The sequence below is a fragment of the Orcinus orca genome, chromosome 6, assembly GCF_937001465.1.
Source record: "Orcinus orca chromosome 6, mOrcOrc1.1, whole genome shotgun sequence".
Lineage (NCBI taxonomy): Eukaryota > Metazoa > Chordata > Mammalia > Artiodactyla > Delphinidae > Orcinus > Orcinus orca.
Genome location: NC_064564.1, coordinates 39,182,876 through 39,202,124, shown reverse-complemented (window position 1 = coordinate 39,202,124; position 19,249 = coordinate 39,182,876). Strand labels below are relative to the sequence as shown.

Here is a 19,249-nt window from a genome sequence, read left to right as displayed (position 1 = left end):
TTCTGGAGGCTCTAGGGGAGAATCCATTTTCTTGCTTCTTCCAGTTACTAGAGGTGACCTGCATTCCTTGGCTCATGGCCACAATCCCTCATCTTCAAAGCCAGCAATGGCTGGGCAAGTCTTTGCTGCATCACGTCACTGTGACACTGCCTCCCTCCTCCACATTTAAAGACTCCATGATTACAATTGGACCCACCTGGGTAATCCAGCGTACTCTCCCTATCTTGAGGTCAACTGCTAAGCCACCTTAATGACATGTGCTACCTTAATTCCCCATTGCCTTGTAATTTAACATACCCACAGATTCCAGGGATTAGGATATAGACCTTTTTGGAAGGTCATCATCCTGCCTACCACACTGGACGATGCTGAGGCTGCTAGTTTGGGGCCACACTTTGAGAACACTGGTAGTGTGATACTGGCTTCAAGGCCACAGGCTCCAGGAAGGCCAGGGAAGGAAGAGTGGGTAAAGCAAAGAAACACAGAGGAGTGAGCTGCAGTGGGAACCAAGATAATAGAGAGAGATGGGGCCATAGACCAGAGAAAGGCTACCCATTCAGTCATTAGAGTGAGTCACCAGATCTCACACAAAGAGGAAGAAGCACAACCACAGGGGTGGTGATTAAGAAAGAAACTCTTCCCAGGTGAGAATGAAATAGCACCTGTCAGAATCATTCTTTTCACCAGTGCTGCTCTCTCAAGAGAATGCACTGAATACTAACTAAAAACACCTAAACCTAAAAATACAACTACCTTCTATGGCATGCATTAGTTATATATTTGGAGGTGCAATAAGATTTCTGTTGGTGGCAAGACACATAAGCCAGTGCTAATTTTTATCCTGAATTGCAATTTTCCATTCCTAGAGAACTTGACTAGTGAAGTATATGTTGCATTTAAATAAAGTCTACAGCTGAGTTTGTTTTTGCTGTAACTTTTCTTTTAATTTGGGAAGAGAAGCCTTAAAAGAAAATATGTGTTCATAGTAGTTTTAACAGGCATTATGATGGGTCCCCAGCCTCACAAGCATATTACAAGAGAATTCATCACAGCATTCATGATGGGTGTGTGTGTGTGTGTGTGTGTGTGTGTGTGTTGGAGATGGTGGGAACTGTGGGAAGCAAGACACGAAAGACCTGGGAGGCATGGTTCACATTCTGTGTTCACCTTATTCTAAGAAGCACTTACATCAGCCAACTGAGAGAGTTAAGTAACTGTCTCATCTGAATTTGTTTTATTATTGTTTTTAAATTTTATTCAAGTATAATTGATTTACAGTGTTAATTTCTGCTGCACAGCAAAGTGACTCAGTTATACATATATATTCTCTTTCATATTCTTTTCCATTATGATTTATCACAGGATATTGAATATAGTTCCCTGTGCTATACCATAGTATCTTGTTGTTTACCCATCCTACATATAAGAGTTTGCGTCTGCTAATCCCAAATATCCAATTATTGTTATTATAATTTTTTTTTTTTTGCGGTACACGGGCCTCTCACTGCTGTGGCCTCTCCCGTTGCGGAGCACAGGCTCCGGACACGCAGGCTCAGCGGCCACAGCTCACAGGCCTAGCTGCTCCACAGCATGTGGGATCTTCCCGGACCGGGGCACGAACCCGTGTCCCCTGCATCGGCAGGCGGACTCTCAACCACTGCGCCACCAGGGAAGCCCCCAATTATTATTATTATAAAACAAATGTTCATCCTTTACACCAGCTCTTGGAGGCACTTCTTTTCCACAGATAAGGGAAATGAGTTGACCCAGGCCACAAAACAACCTAAGGTGGACCACGGACTAGAAACTCTGCATGCTCCCTACACATGAAGATTCATTTGTGGCTTAGAATAGAAAGTCATATCCTTCTCCTATTTCTCCCTATAAAGCAGATCGCATTGGCTAGAAGTGTCTTAATGGCTCTGTTCCCCGAATGATGTGTCCAGCCAACACTTAGCTTCCTGTAAGCTCACGTGCTCTGCTAACCTGTAAACTCCACTGCAGGAAATGGAATTCCAGCAGATAGATGGGAACGTCTCGTGGATGGTGACAGAAAGAGAGTGGAAGAGCTAGCAAAGAAAAGAATAATCGACCACATCGTCCTGAACTCCCTCAAAAGGCTGAACAGCAGAAAGTGGACCAGTTGGCTTCACAGACGCAGGCACTGAGCATTTACATTGTAAGGAATCGGACGATGTGAGCAAAGAGTTATACCTCCTGCAGTCTCCAAATTAACAAATATACATATTCCACAATCATTCTCAGAGCAGCTCAAAGGTAGGCTATCCCAGGAATTGGGTTTCCTCAGCAGCCCACTCCTCTGCTTATGGCAACAGTAAATCTAAAAGATGCCTTTTGATCTAGAAAGACACAAGTCCTCAGCAGCTCTGAAATGGTCACCAGAGAATAATGGAAATGGTGATCATTTGTGGAGGGTCTATCGTATGCTCGGGACTCTGTACATTTCTGCATTGACTCTTCATCACAGCCCTGCAAAGCAGGTATCATTATCCCTATATTTTTAATATGAGAGAACCAAGGTTCAAAAATAAATCACTTGCTTAAGACCACACAGCCAGGGAGTAGCAGAGCAGAGCTCCAAGCTCAGGTCATTTGGCTCCAACATCTGTACAAACCATGCAAAAAGCTATATTTCACATAAGAGGATGGCCCTGCTCTCCCTTGATCAATGAGATAGTGGCTGAGCATTATTTTTCCTTATCACAGTGATGACTTTCCTCTGAACAGGCTAAATATTCTTGCCCTCTCTTCCTTGAAGCCAGCAGTCACCAACGGCAGAATGGTGTGTAACAAAGTTCTCCCTCAGTATAGCTAACTTCTCTGCATATCATCATTTTCTAGCAAATGCCTCATCCTAAATCTGCCCATATCCTAAATATGCCTCATCCTATATCTGAGAAATTGGAGGTCAAACTAATCACCAAACCAGGAGAATTCAAAAGGACAAGAATAGCATGATGCAATGTTGAGACTCTAATAAATGCTTTGGATTCTCTACCCCAGCACTGCACACACACACACAAAACCTAGCTACAATTTTAGGGGTTCATGGACTCCCTGAAGCCCACTTACAGACCTGTAAGTCAAGAGACCCAGGCTTCTAAGCTGGCTCTTTGGCCATGCCCAGGGAAGCTCTATGGAAGACGATTTACTCCTCCGTACGATGAGATGATCACTCCAGCCCCTCCCCATTCTCAGGGTCTAAGTGCGGGCGCCTCCTAATCAGGTGATATTTAAGGACAAACGTTAATATAAAGAGATGACAAGTTCCCCTATACTTGATGATAAAACATCTCCAAGGTGTAATCAAATGTACATTTGTCAATACATGTTTCAATAAAACTACTGAATAAGATAAAATAGAATAAAAAGCTATTTGCTATCACACTAAACTTCATTTTCATTCACCAAAAGGCTCTTTGATTTCCCTCACCTCAACACAACTCTGGGGTCACGTGGAAGGAGGGGGAGACAGATGGTCCCAGAACTCCATTTGCTGAAATAATGAGGGTTATTCCAGCCAGAACAGATGTTTGCATCATTGCTTGGCCATGTGTACCCAGTGAACAGCTGGGAAGTGTTTGGTGTTGCCAAATTTGATAAAAAGAATTCACGTTTGAAACAATGATTGGAGATAATCAGCATGGAGAAGGTAGGAAAAACAAGAGATGTCTTGAAGTTACAGAATCTGCTGAAGTCAGCACAATAGCAGAGGTGATGTTTACAGAGTAGTTGCCCCGACTCGGGCGTGGCTTAGGCCAAGAGGACAGAGAAGGAATGGCTGAGAAAAGATGTAGAAAGGAAAGTTTCTCAAGACCCCTTCAGGGAATAAAGAAAATAATTTGAACTAGAGTTCCCTATGGAGGAAGTGAAATATTAAAGGAGAAAGAAAGACAATAAAAAGCATCAATTTATATTTTATAAGTCAGATACATTGCAGATGAAGCAAAGTAGAGAAATACGTCTTCTGATCTTCAGGGATTTGTGAAATAATAGAAATAACACAGTTAGAAAAGAATAGTGGGCTTCCCTGGAGATGCAGTGGATAAGAATCTCTCTGCCAATGCAGGGGACACGGGTTCGAGCCCTGGTCCGGGAAGATCCCACACGCCACGGAGCAACTAAGCCCATGCACCACAACTACTGAAGCCCATGTGCTTAGAGCCCGTGCTCCACAAGAGAAGCCACCACAATGAGAAGCCCATGCACCACAACGAAGAGTAGCCCCCGCTAGCCGCAACTAGAGAAAGCCTGTGCGCAGCGACAAAGACCCAATGCAGCCAAAAATAAATAAATAAAGTTATTAAAAAAAAAAGAATAGTTTTCAGTGTCTTGTGTTGGCTTCGGGCAGGTCAAGTTTTTTTTTTTTTCCTATCCGATTCCAAGACTGACCAGCTAACCATTCTGAGCCTCCAGAGGAGAAAGGAAGGGTGTCAGGAGTGCCAAGGCTCCTGGACTCATTCCAGGGACGATGCATGGGCCACAGTGATGGACAAGGACCTTGGAATATGCAGTGATACTGCTCGGCCATGCAGGGAGAATTGACTACCCCCCTGGCAGTGATGGGGAGCCAGCATTACCCTCACGAAGAATCCCGCAAGCAAAACCTGGTAGAATTTCATGCGGCACTGCTCAATTTGGTAGCCACACACCACATGCGACTAATTACATTTACATTATAACTGTTAAAGTTAAATATAATTTAAACTTTAGTCCTTGGTCGCACTAGCCCTGTTTCAAGTTCTCAGCCACATATGGCTAGTGTCTACCGTACGAGGTAGCACAAATATAGAACATCACCATCACCTCACAAAGTTCCACTGGACAGCGCTGGCCAAGAGCAAAGCTTCTTTAAACTTTTATGTGCATCTGAATCACTTGAAGATCTTGTTAAAATGCAGCTTCTGATTGAGGCGGTCTGGGGAGGGGCCTGTGACTGCATCTCTAACAAGCTCCCGGTGATGCTCACGGTCCTGGCCCATGGACCACTGAGAGGCTGGGCAAGTTCACAGCGACCCTGTTAAAGGCTGCCCTTGGGCTGAATGGTAAATGTTTCTCCTGCTCTAACACAAAGAGTGCTTTTTATGTTCACATTGCAGTTCTTCAAAACAACAAACATTCGACAATATAGAAATTCTTAAATCCTTCTCCCTTGCCTACCTCTCCACTTGGCATTTTCTGGTTCTAAAAAATTCCAAGATTCACAGAAAAAATGTGCAGAGCACTGAACCTCTATCTTTGCTACGTTTCCACTATCTGCAATGGAGATTTCCTTAACAGAAAGCCTGGCGTGATGTAATTGAAGCAGCTGTGTTTTCAGAAGATAAGAGCAGTTCTTTTATATCCCAGACACAGTGGTACCTCAGAGAGGAACAGTCAGGCACGTGAAGGGATTCAACGTGGCTGCATCGGTGAAATACATAGAGGAACAAAGGGGAAGAAAGACACTTTCCTGGCTTAAAAACAGAACATGGCATCACAGTAGAAAAGCATAGTGCCACAAGTCAAGACCAAATAATATATTTGTAGCACTGCCACTGTTTCCAAACAGAAATCATTCAGTTGGTTTAGTCCTTGAAAACAAGGAGAAAGTCTTACCTACGTTGTATATAACTCAACATTTTCACATTACCTCAATTAATCAACAAAACTATCCACATAAGTAGGTCTTATTATTTTCATTGTTACAGGTGTGAATACTAACTCTCACTGCCTGAGAAACTGCCTGGGCCTCACCTAGGTCTCTCTGGCTTTCCACCTAATACGCTTTCCATGGTCCAATCAGCACTGAAAAACAAGTTTATGAAGAGGAGGAAGTTTACACACTTTAAGCAAAATAACTACTACATACCTGCAACCTCTTCTCCCATCTAGCTACTATTTAACTTGCCCACAAGTAGAATGTCTCACCCATTAGTCCATTAAAGGATTAATGCCATCATTAAGAGATTTCTGCTAAAAGTGCTGAGGGAGAACATAAACCACTGTGTTCATTATTTGATCTTGCTGGGTTTTAGAGAATGTACAGTTAAATTATAGGTTAAAATAGATATATATTTACAGTTTACAGAACAGCTGTCCAGAGCAAATGCAAGAGGGAGCTGGTAGCAGCGTCCCCTTCACGAGAATTTGCAGCCAGAGCTGGAAGCTTGGGACGGGACCAGTGGTGCAAATGTCCTCACAACCAAGTGACTTGGCTAAAAAGGTAAAGCATGAGGTGTGTGGAGAGGCCTTAGGAATAGGGCAGTCACAGTATTCATCATCCTAATTGGGACAGCTTTGAGAGGGAAAGGGGGTACTTGGGGACAACAGGAGTAAGCATGCATCATCGCAAGCACCCTGTCCGTGAGCCAGGAAGGGAGATCTGGAGTTTTCCCCAGAAAGAAAGGGGGCCACCCAGAGTGGCATAACCCAAATTTCCATTTGGCAAAACTCATTCCGGCACGTGTGTGGAGAACAGGGTCAGAAGAGGAAGAGGCTATTCAACCTCAGAAACTTACTCCAGAAGAGATGTGTGCCTGTGTGTTCACGAGCATGAGGAATCCATGCACAGAAAATACAGAATTCAGGGCTAATTTTAAACCCACTAAACTTGACCTAAATTAGGCACAAAGAAGTTGGATTCTTCCAATGCCAAAGCTAACCGCCCACTCCTCTGCTCCTACCCTGGCAAGATCTGCTGCTTTGTAGAAAGTGGAGCCAACCCTTCAGGCCACAGGGCGCCATCTGGAAAAGCAATGAGTCATTTGCCTCAACAGGGAAACAGCCACAAACAGCAAAATGCAGCCAGACAAAAGTCTGTCTGGATTGTTGGAATCATTTATTTGTTCAACAAATATTTGTCGAGTGTTTCCTCTATGCCAGGCACTGCAAATATAAATAAAGATAAACAAGGCACAATTCCTGCCTCAAGAAACTTATTGACAGACAAGGCAGTTGTCATAATACAGTGTGAGAAGCACAGCAGAGGTCGGCCCAGGTGTTAGGAACACAAAGGAGGGGCATTTACAACTCAGGGAGGTGCAGGGAATGCCAAGCTGAGTCTTCAAGTGTCGTCCCCAGACTTAGCAGCATCCTGCAGGATCTGGGAGCTTGCTAGGAAAGCTGAATCTCAGGCCCCACCCCAGACCAACTGAATCAGAATCTGTATTTTAACAAGATCCCCAGGTTATCTGTATGCATGTTAAGGTCTAAGAAACACTGTCTTAAAGTATAAGGACGAGTTGGCCAGAGGAAGAGAAATGGGAGGGGAGATCTAAGACAGAGGAAAGAACAGAAGCAAAATGACTGGCGTGAGAGAGATGGTCCCACATTCCCAACGTGCAGAGATCAACATGCCCAAAGCACAGAATAAGTGAGAGGCAAGAAGTGGTAAAAGAAAGTGCTTCTGAAAAGGGACAGGATGCAGCTAGGTCTTTTGCAAGAGCCCTCGAATCCCTTGAAATGTCTTATGCCGGGGACATTTAGAAGGACTGCCCTGGCAGCAGTGGGGAAGAAGCAGGTTTGGGGGCTATGGAAACAATACAAGACACATCATTGTACCTGGCAGTGGGGGACACTAAAGAGGTCAGGTGGCCCACGGCCAGCAGTGGGTTGGCAGGAGCCGAGAATCATCTGGCACAGGCTTAAGCCCTTGGGGAGGGGAGCTTAGTTGGTTATGTGAAACCAACAAAACTCCTTTCTGGAGCCACTTGTTTTCCCCCAATTATATTGCTTCCCAGGTAGATCTGTGCCAAAGAAGTCATAAGGAAAGCACTCGGACTTCCCTGGCAGTCCAGTGGTTAGGACTCAGTGCTTTCACTGCCAAGGGCCTGGGTTCAATCCCTGGTTGAGGAGCTAAGATCCCACAAGCCGCGTGGTATGGCCAAAAAGGAAAAAAAAAGAAAAGCACTCAAAGGACCTTCCCCCACTGTAAGTCAGTCTCAGGAATGGGACTTGAGCAGGATTTCTCAAAGATATCTAGAAATAGGAATTACCTGGGGAATTGGCTCGAAATTCAGATTCCCAGGCCCTATGGTCACACCCTGTGGAAAGGTATCACACTTGATGTGCTCACTGAACATCTTTAATGGCAGGCTTGTTTTTCTCCCCATATTTGATTCATCCAATACTCATCATTCAGCGCTGTTGCGTACAGGCGTCTAGCAAGTACATGCAATCAACTTGATCCTTCTGCCAGATAAAGTGTCAGTTAATGTTAGTATGAATTGACTCTTGAACTTTGACAGATGATAGATAGATAGATAGATGCCTGACTCCGTGCCTTATACTTTTTTAAAAAATGAGTCTAGAAAAAAGATGGGCAAAAAGCATAAATAGCATTTCACAGAAGGGAAAACCTGTAAGGCCAGAAAGCATGAAAAGATGCTCAACTGATCTGTAATCAGGGAAATACTAATTAAAAAACAAGATACCATTTCATACCCATGAGATTGGCAAACATTTTAACGTTTGGCTGGTGGGCAGGCAAATGAGCACAACCAATTTAGAAAATGATTTGGCAACACCTAGCAGAGGTGAAGGTGAGCACAAGAGTACTTCCATTCTTAGGGAGAAAGCCTAGAAAAAGTCTAGCATGTGTGTACCAGAAGATATGTATAAGAATGTTTACAATAGCATGCTTTGTAATAGAATAAAACTGGAAACAATTCAAATAGCCAACAAGAGAATGGGAAAATACCATTCATCTGCACATATGAACGTATACACACAAACTACACACACATATTGTATATATTATGCTTTTATGTTTGATAGCTTTTATAAATTTAGTCCTCAGTTCATTTAGTGATTATTATCATTATTTCCACCATTTATTAAGGCACGTGCTAGGTGTTTTCGTAGATTCTTAATTATCATTAGAATGTTGTAAGGTATAATTACGACCTTATAGTTGGAGAATATAAAGCAATTCCTTTAGCCTAAGATCACACCACTGGGAAATACTATAGTCATATATGTCCCAAATAACTCCAAAATCCAAGTTCCTTCTAACCATATAACAGGTAGCTTTTTCCAGAAAGATCTCAGTCACAACAGTATGTGTTAAACCCGTTATCTTGATAAGGATGTAATCACAATAACAAATTAATTCCTCTAATATTGCTCTTGATGTGTAAGCCCTATTCTTCACTGAAGCTAAAAACAAAAAACAGAACCAACTCATGTGACAGCAACTAGCAATAGCATAGTCTCCTTGGGAGAAAATGAAAGGTAACTGAAGTCATCTCTACCTCATCTAGGCCGGATTAATTTGTGTTGAAGAATCTATAATTCATGCAAATTAGAAAAATCTATAATTCATGCAAATTAACATGAACGATCCATAGAAAATGTTTTGATAAAAAGAAAATAAACAGCTAATAGTGCTCCTCAAGGTAATGTGATATTGGCCATCGGCTTCCAGAACTGGTCACTCCTTTCAAACCTGTGGCTCTCCTGCTGTGATGTTTCACCATTGCTTGGAGCTCAGGTACTCTGTCCATAGACAGCTTCCTTTCAGGTTCCTGTCACTCTGAAGATCTCTCTTGACCCCATCTCTCACCCCCTGCTTTTTGACTCAGCCCCATCAGTTATGTATTCCATCTCCAGCTTTCATCTTCTCTGTCTCCCTCTCCCTTTGATCCTTTCCCTTAGATGACAAATATGCTCCTCAGGACATCCTCAGAAATGCCCTTTTCTCTCAGATGTGCTGTCCCCACCAATCTCCCTCTCACTCCTTTCACCACCCACCTTCTTGAAGGATCCCAGTCTGTCCCACGATCCCACTTCCTTGCCAGCCTCTCCTGGCTTAACTGTCTGCTTATTTATAACAATCAGGCAACCATGGCTCTTCCTAAGCCCTCAAGAGGCTTCAGTGAGAGCGTGTATATGATGCCAGGTATCAAGTGGGAGCTCATTAGTCTTCCACTTTTTTTTTTAAACATCTTTATTGGAGTATAATTGCTTTACAATGGTGTGTTAGTTTCTGCTGTTTAACAAAGTGAATCAGCTATACATATACATATATCCCCATAACTCCTCCCTCTTGCGTCTCCCTCCCACCCTCCCCATCCCACCCCTCACAAAGCACTGAGCTGATCTCCCTGTGCTATGCAACTGCTTCCCACTAGCTATCTATTTTACATTTGGTAGTGTATATATGTCCATGCCACTCTCTCACTTCGTCCCAGTTTACCCTTCCCCCCGCCATGTCCTCAAGTCCACTCTCTACGTCTGCATCTTTATTCCTGTCCTGCCCCTAGGTTCATCAGAACCTTTTCTTTTTTTTTTTAGATTCCATATATATATGTGTTAGCATACGGTATTTATTTTTCTCTTTCTGACTTACATCACTCTGTATGACAGTCTCTAGGTCCATCCACCTCACTACAAATAGCTCAATTTCGTTTCTTTTTATGGCTGAGTAATATTCCATTGTATATATGTGCCACATCGACAGTCTGCCACTTCTTCAAACTCTTTTCTTGCTTGGATTCCACTTAGCTCCCTATTCTTTTTCCTGGACCTGGGTCTTTGTCTCTTACCTCTGTCTGTCATTTGCTGAGGGATCTCATCGGTCCCCTAGATCCAACTGTTACCTCTATGCAGAGAAGCAGACGGCGCTTAAGCTCTATATCCAGACTTGAAGTCTCACCTGAATCAACAGGTCCCGAGCCAGACTCACCACCACTGATCACTCTGATCCCCAGTACTCACCATAGGCTTCTCCTCACCATCATTTGCCAGTTTCTTTGATTTGAGCCTTGGTAACCATCATGAACTCCCTTGTCTCCCCATCACTAATCACTTACTAAATCCAGTCTTATTTTATACAACCCATAATGCTCTTTTCAAGCCCTTCCTCATCACACTGAAGCTACTTTATCCTTAACTCTTGGTCTCAACAACTCTAGTGGCGACAACTTCAAGAGACTCCTACCTAACTAATCTCCCTGCTCCCCCATCTCATCCTCCTCTTAACCTACAAAGCACTTCAGAGAGAACAGCCCTGTTTCTGCCACTACCCCTCCTTGTGCAGCCCACTGCGTCCGCCAAATAAAAACCAAGGATCAGCTCAGTTTGGAAGAAAGTGAGTAATCAGTACCAAGAGCCGTGCGGAAGGAATTTTTACCTATGGACGTGTGCATAAGTATATAAATATATATCATACATGTCTAGGTACACACAGATCACAAAGATCTGACTAAGGCTCAGAGTAGAAAAGAGTAATAAGTAAGCTGACACACCATCAATCTCTTCACATATCCGTTCTTCAAGTTGTTAAAATTACACAGTTATGACCTTGATAAAAGAAAACGCTTTTTACTTTCACAAGCTTGCTTTGGTTTTTTTTTTTTTTTTTTTTTTAATTCTTTCATTTCACGCCAAGGAGCCAGAAAACATTCACCTGTCATCTCATTTACTCTAAAGTTTAAAGCCAGAGTTAGCACACTGGGGGCTTGAACAGCCATATCTCTGAGGTCTAAATGCCAATGTTTAAAAATTAGAAGATTTCCCCTAAAATCTGAAAAACTAGCCTCCCTTAAAAACTCACCTGGTCCAGTAACACAGGCTCAGCATGCCCATGGCAGGGAGCATAACAATGGCCACCCATTGGCCAGGCCACCCACTCACCTCCCATGAGTTCATTGAGATCACATATCTGACCCACTAGGAATTGTATTCTTTGGTCCCTAGTTTAAACAATGAGGTTTTATTGTAATTTATATAAAATGACATTGGAGCCCTCTGACACACAAAGTATGTCTAGTATATACGTATGTACTGGTTTGAAGCCAACACTAATTAGCATACCTTGTAGATGGGGTCTATTGAACCCATTTAAGGAGCACGTGTGTTTCAGACTGCGCAGTTCTAGCTTGTTGAGACTGTCCAATAGCATGGTTTCGGAACATCAGCCACTTTAGATGTACTACTTCTTTCATCCAACAAGCCTTCCAGCCATAAATGAATTACACTGGTGTAGTATATTTCTTGTTTTGCAAAATGAAACTAGCACGTGTGCATCCAAATGTTTATTATTCCCCTGTGAACAATTTATTCTAGTACAGTTTCAGGAATATGAGTTAGGATGACTTGTCCTGCCCTTCAAGATCATCTTTGTTTTCTTAAAAACTCTAGGACAAACAATTAAATTCCAAAGTTGGAATTTATCTTAGTTTGTTTTCAATCCTTTTCTTCCTTATTCTATTGTTTTTTTCTATTCTATTTTAACCTTTTACTTTGTATTTCACAGGTTATAATCTTAAAAACCTTTGTGGTTCCATTTTTGTTTCTTTTTCTTTTAACGCTGAGGTTAAACATTTGACATCTCTGCTATTTTAGTTCCCAGGAGTATCAGCTTTTCCTGAACATAGAAAGGCGTCATAAGTGTCACTTGCCTTGGCCTTCCCTTTCCTCTGATCTGTTGATTTTAATGCCCTTTTTCATTTCTACAATCTTGCAGCTCCCTTTATTTTGGCTTTCCCAGTTTTGTGCCTGCATTTGTTGATATTTTTCCATACTCTCACCCTATGACCTGACATGAATTCTAATTGGAAGTTCCCATTTGCCTTTCAGGAATGAGCTCTTATCAAAAGATCACCGAGTCATAAACATGTTTGCTTGCCAGCTGCTAGCACGCCGTTGTATAGAGAGAGGACACTTAGTTAGATGTGAAGCTTTGCCTTATCCAGAGAAACTCTGGGACTCTTCAGAAGGAACCCGTGGCAGCTCTAGACAGAGACAATCCTCACTAGGCACTGAACATCCCATTTATTACTTGAAGCTTTCACCCAATTCCCCTCCCCTAATGCACTCCCAAATCTGGAGGCTGGAGGGGACCATGCCATATACCTGGCAGGGCCAGAATCAAAACACTGAAATTAAAGGGTCTTCCCCATGCTCCTACCCTCTGGGTGTCTAGTCTCTTCCCATTAGGACGATCCTTTATAAGCCCTGCAACCTCCTCCATAAACTGCTTCTACAGCTCTGGGCTCGTCGCTGAGCCAAGAGCAGTGTTCTGCCTGGGGCACTGCGCTTCCCTGCACCAAGGAATCCAGGAATCCACTCCCAGGCAAATACCAGAGAACACTGCTAAATGGCAAGCAGCCACCATGCTTGCCCGGTGACCCCAGAGGAATGTGACTGTGTGCCCTTTGTGCGGCTGTCCTCCCACAGCCTGGCCAGGCCCAGGCTCGCCAATGGCCCACTCACATTCCAAGGTCTTATCACAGTTAACCCCATAACCCCATCACCACACCATAGAAATGCCACCCACAGCCCCAAGCCCTCTGGAACTTGCAAGGCTGTCCAGCCCAGGAGGTTAAACTTTTTAAACAAAGGTTACAGGTCACTCACACAAAACCTGCAGAAATATCTGTTTGCAGGTATAATATCACAGGGATATAAGTTGATGTACAACATAAGTTCAAGTGCAATATAAAAGCGCTTGAATCATTTTCATTCTTAAAATGTTTCTTTATGAAAAAGAAAATCTAGGGACAGTAAGGAAGCCTATCAGAGCAGGCTTCCTGCATTGTATTAACGGAGGACATGGGTGGAAGTGACATGTAACCACATCGCAAAATTCTGCATGCTCAGCAATAATGGTGGAAACAAGAGGTTAGGATAGAAGGTAAGATAAGGGGAAGAAGGATTAGGCCTCCTCCCAGAACCATGCCTTGTCCCTGTCCTGTCTTCCTCACAGGCAGCAATCCTTAGAGGGATGTGTCAAGAGCGCCATCTTGCTCAGCTCTGCAAATTCCCCCTTTACCAACTCTTCTTTAGAGCAGCAGAGGGTACACTGTTTGAGACTGAAGGGAGGCAGAAGGCTTCTTCATAGACTTCTTTCCTCAAGGCTACAGACTGAACAATTTGCCTTCACAAATATCAAATTCTCCACAAACTAAAAAATGAATGCTACTCCTGGCTTGTTGTTTGCCTTGATTACTGGATTTTGGCCACCTGAGTCCCAGGTGGAGTTCAAGGTCACTTTTAGGATGTTGTGCCACTGGTCTCCACAGGTCAGAAAAAAATAATTTAGACTGTTGTCCAAGCAATGATGTTAGAGAGAAAGTGACTTCAGTTCACATCCTGGCCTTGGCCATCCCTGGCTGTGTCACCTAGGACACAGCACTTGGCTCTCTGAGCCTCAGTTTCCTCAACTGTGAATTAGGACAAGTGTCCCTCATTAAATGAGATGGTACATGTGAAGCACTTGGCACCCTACCCAACAGATGGCAGGAGCCCAGTAAACCTCAACTCAACTATCCCTCAACCACAACGTAGCCACAGTAGACCACTAGGGTTTCTGGATCATTAAGTCATTTTAACAAGCTTTTAAAAGCAAACTAGTTCATACCAATGCAGACCCAAGCCATGTTTATGAACAATTCTCTCCCAGTGTCTCAGACTTAGAGCTTGCTTGGGGATTCTTGTGGTTTCCAGAGTAGAGCAAGGGGGAAAGTGTTGCACCATGACCTTTCCTACAAAAAAGAAACTCTAACATATGATGCTAACGCCTGAAACCTTTATTTAGTGCTCGTTGTTCAGTGTTTCTCCAGGTCTGTGGATGCCCACGTGGAACAGCAGTTCTACACACACAGACTTCCATTTCGTTTCCTCTTAGTCAACATGCAGTGTGCCCTCAATTTGTTTCCTCAAATTTTTGAGAGTCACCTGGGGGGCTTGTTGAAAATGGAGATTCCCCGCCCCACCCCCAGATTCTGATTTGGTAAATCTGAGGTGGAAACCATGAATCTACACATTTTTAACAACCCCCTGTCCCTGTGACCCTAATATGGTCTTCAGACCACAATATGGAGAAACTGGCCAGGCTGTACCATTCAAAAATACCTAGAACCGGGCTTCCCTGGTGGCGCAGTGGTTGAGTGTCCGCCTGCCGATGCAGGGGACACGGGTTCATGCCCCGGTCCAGGAAGATCCCACATGCCGCGGAGCGGCTGGGCCCGTGAGCCATGGCCGCTGGGCCTGCGCGTCCGGAGCCTGTGCTCTGCGACGGGCGAGGCCACAACAGTGAGAGGTCTGCGCAAAAAAAAATAAATAAATAACCTAGAACCTCAGAACCTGGCTTGCTACAGAAGTAAAATCCCCACGAACTAATTATTAGGAAAAGAGAACCCGAAATACGTACGTCATTCTGGTTTGCCGTTCCGTTCCCCTCTCCTCCACTCCCCAAATTCCCACAGCTCCATATCTCCAGCACCAACTTTCCTTTCATACCTTACATCCTCAGGGTTTTACAAAGCCTTTCCTTCCGCCCTGATGGCGTGCTGGATCTCAGACTAATCTGTGGGTAGGAGGATCCAGCTCCACTGTAAAGCAGGTCCAAGCAAGGGATTCGGCCCAACATGAGTCTGCAAAATGGGTGAGCGACACCTGGGTCTGAACTGAGGGCCAACTAACACACAGTTTGAAATGCTTTACCAAAGGCAGATGAAAACCAGTCCCAATGGAGAAAGGTTCAATCAGATGGAGAATGATATTCATTACATCTGACGCTTCGTCAGACTGAGATAAGAGGAGGCTAAAGGGGCATGTTCATTCTGATTTTCTTTACTATTCTTTAAGTACATGGAGACACCTCCCTTCTCTCTATATTCTCTAACTCGAATTTAACCATCAAATCTTTATTTCCAACCTTAACCTAACTCAATCCCTATAGTTGTGCTGTCCACGTCCTACTGAGTTTTTAAAATGTGGTTAGTCTGAATTGAGATGTGTGCTAAGTGTAAAATATATACTTATATAAATTTCTTAATAATTTTATATTGATCATGACAGTGTTGAACTCGTTTTTATATTGAGATGACAGTACTTTAGCTATATTGGGTTAAATATTAAAATTTAAAAAAATATGCACGTCTGGGAATTCTTGGAGCGCCAAGGCCTCCCTGGCAGCCCTGCACCACGCCAACTCTGTTCACCCACAGTTCCATTTCTGAGAGAGGGGTATTGATGTCTCCAACTATGATAGTGGATCACCTATTCCTCCTTGAAGTTTTGTCAGTTTTGCCTCATGTAGTTTGATGTTGTATTGTTAGGTGCATACATGTTAAGGATTATTATATCTTCTTCGAGAACTGACCCCTTTATCATTATGTAATGCCCCTCTTTAGCCCTGATCACTTTCCTTGCTCTGAAATCTGCTCTGTCTGAAATTAATATATTGAATAGCTAGTCACACTTTCTTTTGATTCGTGTTATTGTGGTATATCTTTCTCCATCCCCTTAATTTTAACCTATATTTGTCTTTATATTTGAAGAGGGTATCTTGTTGCTGACATAGACTTGGGTCTTGTTTTTGACTCATGGCTCCTAGCTTCACTCTGACTCCAGCTCACCCTGCTCCTATTCCCCTCAATCCCTCTCAGGAGGTTCTGATCTTGGACTCTGACTTTGCAGCATTTTCCTTGCGATTAAGTGGCTCCAAAAGAAATAAATGACTATGGAAATACATTAGAACCATTTGTTGTTCTGTCACTCTGGGGGTCAAATCATAGCTCCCGAAACATAATTAAATAAAATAATTGACACATAAAATGGTCTGCACAGCAGGCATTACAAAGGACAACATTTAACTTTTTCTTAAATAAGAATCTAGTGTGTCTGAATTTATCAAGCATTTTTCTTTGGTGAAGTCTAAATTAATAAGATTTATTGTATGTATGTCTGTGTGTTGTGTGCCTGTACATGCACAAGGGATCAACCCATTAGCAAAGAAAACCTTGCTTCAGGCAATAAAGAGACAATTTTAAAGTTTTCAATTAAAAAATAAGAAATGCTCTTGCTTATAAACTTAAAGATAAAATAGCCATTTTACCTATATTGAAACTAGTTATTTCACAAGATTTGTTTAAAACTCTGTTCTGAATCTAGATAAAAGTACAGTTTTATTTCTAAATCATGCCCTCCCCATTTTTACCCCATGATTGAAGTTTTCCCATCTGGACCAAGGGAAAAAAACAAGAGATCTGGACAAGGAAAGAATATTGATCCAGGTGGTTTCCCTAGAGGCCATCAGCCCTGAAGACAGTCACAACATACCACACTGGAAAGAAGGAAGGATGGAGCAACTGAGACAATGTTCAAACCATGGGTACCCCTATCATAGCTAACCATTTAGAATTGATGTCAAACAAGAAATCAGAAGACTGTTCAATGGTTCCATAGGTACTGTCAAGAAATATTATCTGAAATTTGGAGATAAGGCAAAAATATGACTAGATGTCCTTTCAAGGTCCCATAGAACACTGTCTCACAAAGCTACACAGGGCACCTGATGCTTTATGGAAGATAAGTTGGCTTAACTTAACATTTACTAAACTGTAGAGTCCAGAAACCGTAAAGTTAGATGTTAACTTGTAGATGATTGATAAGCTACAAATTATTTCTGTCCCACAGAAGAAATAAGCCGAAGATTATGGTTTTATCACTTTATATAATATTACATGTCTCAGTTGTGTCTCAGAAAACCCTATTTATTTTAACTTACTGAAAACTATATACACTGAGACTCTATCATTTGGTCCACCCATTTTCCTGCCCTGGAAACAAATGCCTCCTCTGTTCTTTCTCACTGAAGTCTGAGCTTGAAAATTATTTCGAAAATGCCATGAAGCCTAGGAAGTTTCCATCTAGCTCCACAGTTGTCACTGGCCCATCACCACTGCTCAAGTTCTCAGTGGCTCCTCCTCCAGCCAACACCAAACAGTCTTTTCTACCGACCTACCATCCTTGGACCAGGCTCAGACTCAGCATTTAACCAAGGTGCACAGACCTGGGTCTTCCATGAAGCAGAACAAAATGCAAAGAAGAGAGAGCCAAGACACACCTGTATCTTTTTAAGTCCAGTACCCTATCTCCTTTTTGCTCCAGGGCATGAAGTTTATATCAGACCTAGCATTCTAGAAGAACGTGGATGTCATGGGAAGTGACAGAGCAAAGCTAAATTAATGAAGCAGGGGTTATCCTCAAGAGCACAAAAGCGAGTGGAATAAAAGGAAGCCAGGGAAGAGAGAGAACGAGAGCATGTGAGGGCACATGTGGGAAACACACTTACTTTTGCAGAATCATCCTCCACTCTCAGCCTCACCTCCCACACACTGGCTGTTCTGGTGCTATAAGCAGACTCCCAGTGAGGCTGGAAGTGCTAGCGCAAGGCTAAAAATTTCTGCTCAATTACTATTAAGCATACCAAGAAAAGATCTGACTCAAGGAAACACCTTACTGGATTTTTTTTAAAAAAAAGAAGCAAAGAAAATGTATTTTCCAAATCAAGCCACAAAGTACAGGGTGGCTAAGCATATAGAGCATTACTCCAAAGGGATAAAACCTACGAAATCCATTTCTCAAATTGCTGAAATAAATACTTACTGGCTATTTGGGGAAAATCATGATGGTTACTAACAGAAGATGTCCTAAATGGGTCTTGAACGTGGGCACTGAGAAGGAGTCACGGGTAGTTTCCCTCTGCCCAGTCTATGTGTCTCAGAAAGAGTGAATGCTTTCTCCACACAAACACAGGCTTGTACAATCAGGCCTGACCAAGGGCACAGCATCTGAATTAAGCCAAACGACCTTACTGGAGGCAAGATTTAGAAACAGCCCTCCTTCTTCTGTGCGTTCTGTGTGTCCCACAGTTCACAGGCCATCAGGAGCTGCTCCTGCCTCTGGGCGTCGCCTCGGCCTAGCCTCCCTCCTACACAAGGAATAGCTGCAAAAGGTCACTGTCCAGAGAAAGGAAACTCTTCTGGATGAAGAAAGAGGCGACGCCTTCAAATCCTAACCCTTTGTGCGAGCTGCACCTCCAGACACACGTGAACTTTTAGAAAGACGTCCGTGAGTGACCACTGCTCACCGGACCTGCCCGTTCTGAGCCCCAGAATTTTGATGCTCACGAGTAAATGGGGGTCAGAGGCAGTCTAAGAAACTATATATAATCATTTATGTTTGACTTAAGATTTGATGACTACGGTAAAATGTTACTTAGGCCACAAGAGCCATAAACGTTTAATGTCCATAAATGGACAGTGTCCATTAGGCTCCAGAGTGAGTTACGATATTAGTTTCCAATTCCTCTTCCTTAAGGACATGATAACAACCCATAATTAACCAAGGGAAGGTCCCTGTAATAACTGGGTCTAGCTGCTCTTTTCTTGGTGAACACAGGGAATATTTCTTCCTCGGGTCTGGACTACTCTGAGCAGCCTACTTCTGGCTTATT

At 43.0% G+C, this 19,249-nt stretch overlaps 1 protein-coding gene across 3 annotated transcripts in view; it reads right to left on the bottom strand.

The window, feature by feature from the left end:
* Positions 1-19,249, bottom strand: part of FRMD3 (FERM domain containing 3) — a 315,701-nt gene that overhangs the window by 192,824 nt on the left and 103,628 nt on the right. The window lies entirely within an intron of this gene.